Below are 6,000 nucleotides of genomic sequence, written 5' to 3'. Positions count from 1 at the left end.
TTGCGAGATAGTCGCTTCCGACTTCACCATAAGAGGGCGGAAGTCACATGAGGTAACATACAACGCTCATGTTTACCCAAAATTGAACTTGACGTTAGATGACGTCACCACCACTCAGCTCGAGCAACGAAGATTCAATCTGAGTGACATCCAGCTGAACAATGTCGTTGGAAACGTGAAAGAGCTGGAAGGGCTCCACGTGCAACTGGCAGCTGAGAAAGAAGATCTGAACCGGATAGAAAAGAAGTTCGATTATCGAGACTTTCTTACACACCCATCATCGATATTCACCGGGGTAATGGTGATTCTAGCATTCATCTCGGGGCTAACCCTTTACTGCTGGTGTCGAAAACCTTGGCCAGCACCCAAAAGAGAAACGCCTAGCTTCGAAGTAGCATAAGAATTTATGTATTGTATTTAATTTGTAATATTGATTATTAATGTAAAAAACCTTATTAATTAAGGTTTATATCGGTGAGTTAGGGTTAATAGAGAAAATTCCTGAGGGTAGTAATTTTCTTCCCTGGCGGGGAGGGATGTTATGCCCCAAATAACTTCTCAAAATTCAACTGCTTATTCGAATAACATGAAGTGACGAAAGTGGCACAAGTTATTCGAAACAAACAGTGGAATGAAGAAATATACAGATAACTGGGGTGCAGCGTCAGCACTTTGCGCCCCGACGACTGGCCTTCGCGTACACCGGGAAGACGTCACCCGATGCCTTGCGAGTGTGCGACGAAGAACAATGATCTGATGCAATCGTATTACATGAGGTGATAAAAACTCGTGTAATCGTTGTCTCGGGGCCAGTTACTTGTCAATTCTTTGATTACCTTCTTTATACTTTATACTCGCTTGATACATTCAGTATCAAACCGAGTTTTATTTATTCTTACACACCCATCATCGATATTCACCGGGGTAATGGTGATTCTAGCATTCATCTCGGGGCTAACCCTTTACTGCTGGTGTCGAAAACCTTGGCCAGCACCCAAAAGAGAAACGCCTAGCTTCGAAGTAGCATAAGAATTTATGTATTGTATTTAATTTGTAATATTGATTATTAATGTAANGACTGAAGGGAATGATCGGGAAATGTTCTGGAGACCGTGGAGCGTGGAGATATGATGGAAATTCGATTGTTCACCAATTGATACAGTACATAGTAACTATTATACGGAGTTGCGTGCTATCGGTGTAAAAAGTATCGCCATGTACTCCTAAGCAAAGGGATCGTTCAATAATAGTGATAGTGTGGGAAAAGTGAGAAGAACATTTCAAGAGCTAACAAGAGGATTGATTGATTGATTGATTGATTGATGGTTTATTACTGTACAGTATGTTGTACAAATAAGACAATATGATGCAAAGTCATACAGCGATAGGCAGCAAATTTTAGCAAGTGAAAAAGACGAATATGAGTAGGCAAGTAGCAGCAAGCCATGTATAAGCATAGGAATATCAGAGCACGAAAAATAAATCAGATGTTATATTTAATAATAGCACCAGAACTATGGACTCTTAATACTAGGAGTGACAGAAGCAACTGAAGATAATGAAGATGGCGAGGATGGTGAAGATGAAGGAGGATACTAAGATAAGAAAGAATGAAATTTACAAAATAATGCAAAGGAATAACTGCTAGGATAGACGAAGAGTTAAGATGTGGTGAGAAAAATTAAGGATTATCCCTCAAGTAGGCACGCAGTGCCAGCTTGAAAGCGGGAAGGGACGGTTGATCTCGGACCAAGCTAGGGAGGGAATTCCAAAAATATGCCGCCGAAGTCTGAAATGAGCGGCGCATGGCCTCAGTCCTAAACGACTTGATCAGCAGCGGATTCACCTCACCCCTCACAGGACGTAGGCCACGGCTGAGGACGAAGAGATCCGCCAGGTAAACAGGCTCCCCGAGCCTCCTGAGTGCTCTGAACGTCTGACAACCCAAAAAGTACTTTCTGTGTGTCCCACTCAGCATCCAGCCCAAGCGCAGTCGGTAAGGAGTGATGTGCTCGTCCCACCTCACCCCAAAGATGTATCTAATTCCCATATTGATGAGACGCTGAAGCGTCAGAGACAGCTCCTCAGACAGAAAAGCATACACCAGACAGCAGTAATCTACCACCGGGAACACCAGAGTCTCGATCAGGTGTTTACGCAACCCTTGAGTGGTACTGGTACGGAAAAATCGCAGCCGATACATCACCGAATGCACCCTTCTAGTGATACCGGCCACNACTGAAGAGAGGTGTGCTCGTCCCACCTCACCCCAAAGATGTATCTAATTCCCATATTGATGAGACGCTGAAGGAGAGGAGTCCAATCTGTTAAAAAAGTAAATACAACAATCAGATAGGTTGCGGATACCGTTTGCACTATGCTTTGATTTCATTTTTCTTGACAGTTTGGCACGATACAATCCCCGTTACTCTTGCGACCCTAACACTTCCTTCTTACGGTTAAGATATTACAATTGCAGTCTTACAGATTATGCTCTTATGAATAATCCCTCATGGCTCACAGTGGTTCAACATTCACATGGCGCTATTAATTCTCATGCATCATAACTGTAATTATGTAAGTGTCATTCAATGGCTGTATGGGGGGCATTTCAGAGTTGGTGGGCAAAGGCCAATAGGGCATACGATAACATTTCTTATTCACGTCTATGAGTTCGATGCATATCAGTTGTGGATTCAAATTGAAACATTTGAAACTTCCTACATGAGCCGAATCGATCCCAGTATTGAACCAGGATTGTACACCATCGAATTTATTGATCAGCAAATAATAATGTTTCATGTTACCGTGGTTGCTTGTTAATATGTTCCGCACTATACAAATAGATCCGTCTTTGAGGATACAACAGTTATCGTGCGTGTTAATCCCCAGCGTGAAGTCTACAGTTTGAAGCAACTTGTATTGATGGGTATTCTGATATTCCATTGGTAAGGGTCCATCATGGTGATTTTAAGATACTCTGATTGAACTATTTGAAGGATGCTTTGGTAATAGGTGGCGTTTCTTGTTTGATCTTTCAACGACTCGACGATAAATTTGTTGGATCGGGGCGTGAGGTTTTCGGCACATCTTGCGAAAAACGCTGTTATTACTTTCGTACGGAAAAGCTGAATACGAATCCAATGGTCCGAAATTTTCAACATCATCTGCAAGGTGGGGCTGGTTATTGATATTATACGACATAAATCTCTGCCCGTAAATGGCTGCACAACCCTGCTTCCATTCCAGAGCAATTCTTGCGTATTGTATATCAAAGGGTGAGGAAGGTTCATCTGGAATGATTGGAGACTCAGGCAACGAACTGTACACCGAAAAGGATCAACCTGGACTGACTTTAGACGTCCGGAGAAATATCCATTGTTAGAATATTTATTAATTTAATATTTTTGTGAAAATATTTATTCGCATTGGAAACTGTTTTAACGTCGCACATTGATATTGCGGACGTATTTTGACTTTTGTATTTTGGTTGGCTCTGGTTGGAGAGAATTACTTCACCGTCCAATCACAACAGAGCTGTTGTCATAGCGGACCAATCACGCAATAGGGTAATTGGGGGAACGTTGGCGCGTGGGTCAATAATTCTACCGACTATGACACTTCTCGTTTGGACGTCCAGGGGACCGCTATGCGGAATTATCTGTCTCATACGCACGTATAAAAATGTTCATGGCCACGACCATGGCGGCGCCATGGCCAGACCATGGCAACGCTATGGCCGTGGCCATGGTCTTTTGGCCGCTTGCTATGGCCTTTGCCATGGCCTTTGACCTTTGTGCCCCTGCGGCTCTCTGGAACCTTTAAGGTCGTAAGGGCCATAAAGTTCACAAGGTACAACAAGGTTACGAGGGTGAAGAGGGTCAAACTCCCTTACTTGATTATTTGATTATAAGTCTATTTGATGTTATAAGGAGGGCTAACGGAGGTGACTTTTGTGCCCCTGCGGCCCCCTGGGACCTTGAAGGTCATAAGGGCCATAAGGGTCACAAAATACAACAAGGTTACGAGGGTAAAGAGGGTCAAACTCTCTTATTTGATTATTTGATTATGAGTCTATTTGATGTTACAAGGAGTGGTAACGGAGGTGACCTTTGTGCCCCTGCGGCCCTCTGGGTCCTTTAAGGTCATAAGGGCCATAAGGGTCGCAAGATACAACAAGCTTACGAGGGTTAAGAGGGTCAAACTCCCTTACTTGATTATTTGATTATAAGTCTATTTGATGTTACAAGGAGGGGTAACGGACGTGACCTGTGTGCCCCTGCGGCCCCCTGGGACCTTTAAGGTCATAAGGGCCATAAGGGTCACAAGGTATAACAAGGTTACGAGGGTCAAGAGGGTCAAACTCCCTTACTTGATTATTTGATTATAAGTTTTTTTTTCATGGCAATGCCATGGGAACCTCCCTCAGCAGCGCTATGGCAAAGGCCATGGCGACTCCATGGCAAACGGCCAAGGCGCTGCCATGGCCGTGGCCATGTACATTTTTCTACGTGATATATATGTACGTGACAGGGTACCAAATGTAACGCACAGAAAAACAAAAAATACTTACCATTGAGACCAGTGCAGTCAATAATGGCAGGCTGTAAACTGATATCACCAAAGGGGCGGAAATTGAACACAATTAATTTTATAATTTCCCCATTTTCCACTGTAAACTTCTGCATATTCATATTTATCTACATTCACAAATTAAATATCAACGGAAATTCTAATCCGATTGGAATGCCGAAAAATTCTCAATTGGTTGGACTGCGAAAGATTCGAAACAATAATCATACACTCTGTATGATTTTTGGTGGTTACAATGTTCCCGCATTGCATGTTTATTTCTACCTGCCATTTTCGAATGCACACAGTAATTTTCGGAACTTATACAGGGTGTCCCATCCGGAAAAATGCGGCCGAATATCTCCTAAGGCGGACAAGTAACAAAAAAATGGTCGATACAAAAATTGTAGGGTTTCGACGAGGACATTCGATGCATTCATTATTTTGAGCTTTCAAGCTCATGCTTGCCATTTTTGATCCCAATGAAACTTGTTCATCTTGATGAGTTGTTTTCCGATACCTCGTCGTTCATGTCATTTCCTCTAATTTTACTCGAAAAATGTCACAAAAACGAGTTTTGTGGTCAAATTTGAAGATTCAAACATTCTTGGCGCACCTTGGTGTAATTATTCCGTTGATCTGTTTACCAACAGGAGTTATCAAATGTAAACAATAAACAAAAAAATTTTTCGTCACTAGGCCCGAGAACACCGCGATTCTAACCTCGCTTCGCTCGGTTAGATCGCGGTTTTCGGGCCCAGCAACCAAAAATATTGTATGTCACACGGCGATAAAAGTATTATCTGACAAATGTGAATATAATCCTCGCCTTCATAAGGGGGCTCGGGGCCCTTGGCGGGAAAGTTCACGGGGCCTCTATATATTTCCAAAAAAAATCTTGCGTAGACAATATAACAAAATTGGAGTATTGAAAATAAACGTTTTTATTTAAAAAAAAAATCTTGCGTAGACAATATAAAAAAATTGGAGTATTGGAAATAAACGTTTTTATTTTCAAGTCATTAACTAGCATCATTTTTCACAATAGTTCATATCTATCAGTAATATAATGATGGGAACCTTTATCCACATATCGATACCGGAATGAAAACACTAGATGAATTTTTTTCTCGATTTGTCCTCGGCAAATTTATCAATGATCCCTGCAGTGTCAACATCATTCAATATATCTTGTTCAACATACAGTAAGGCCAAGTTGTTCAATCTCTCATCTGACATAGTACTCCTCAAATAGCTGTTAACTCGTTTCAGTACGGAGAAGGATCTTTCTCCTGATGCATTGCTGATAGGAATGGTCACAAATATCGTTAAAATAATTTCTGTATTGGGAAAAGTTGATGACATTTCCTTCGCAGCCTTGTATACTTGTGCAGCAGTGCTGTTTCCCTGATTTCTCCTCTTCTTTCA

The sequence above is a fragment of the Diachasma alloeum genome, unplaced genomic scaffold (assembly GCF_001412515.2).
Source record: "Diachasma alloeum isolate Michigan unplaced genomic scaffold, Dall2.0 Dall_scaffold_01235, whole genome shotgun sequence".
NCBI classification, from domain to species: Eukaryota; Metazoa; Arthropoda; class Insecta; order Hymenoptera; family Braconidae; genus Diachasma; species Diachasma alloeum.
Note: the sequence above shows the minus strand (reverse complement) of the source record.